Source organism: Charadrius vociferus, unplaced genomic scaffold, assembly GCF_000708025.1.
Source record: "Charadrius vociferus isolate BGI_N301 unplaced genomic scaffold, ASM70802v2 scaffold1746, whole genome shotgun sequence".
In the NCBI taxonomy this organism is placed as follows: domain Eukaryota; kingdom Metazoa; phylum Chordata; class Aves; order Charadriiformes; family Charadriidae; genus Charadrius; species Charadrius vociferus.
The window spans coordinates 1-642 of NW_009648913.1; positions in this window are offsets into that span (position 1 = coordinate 1).

Below are 642 nucleotides of genomic sequence, written 5' to 3' on the forward strand. Positions count from 1 at the left end.
CAGCTCCGATAATGATGTTGCTGAACTTGGGGTGCCGGTCCAGGATGAAGTCTTCATCCGGGGTGTTCTGGGGGGAGCCATGGTGTGAGGGTGTAGGGTCCAGGGTCCTCAGCAGGACCCAAGTTTGTAGGGGAAAGGGGTGGCAAGGTCCACCTTGGGGTGGGGAGGGGTCGGCACCCTGCATGCCTGGGTCCCACTCCTTGCGGGGGGTCTCACCGTGTAGAGGCAGGTCTCCACCACGGCCGGCTGGGACTCCAGCCCAGGCAGGTAACTGCTGATGAAGCTGCTCAGGAGGGCAACGTCGGGGCGGGGGGGGGTCGGGGGGGGCGGGGGGGCCCCCGGTCCCGCTCCTCGGGGTCAGTGGGACTGCCATGGTGGTAGCACCACACCTGAGCAGCCGGTCAGGGGGGATTTGGCCAGGGGATCCCCCCACCGCCGCCGTGTCCTGCTCACCTTGACCAGCCCCGGGTACTCAAGGGCGGGCAGCCCATAGACGCCATGGGGGGCTCGGCTCAGCCCCAGGGTCATGAAGCAGGGACCGGCTCTGCCTGCGCCGGGGCTCCCCGGCTCCTTCTCCCTCCAGTAGCAGACGTCGATGCGCAGGGGCTGGGGTCAGCGCGTTAGCCATGGCCACAGCCGGGC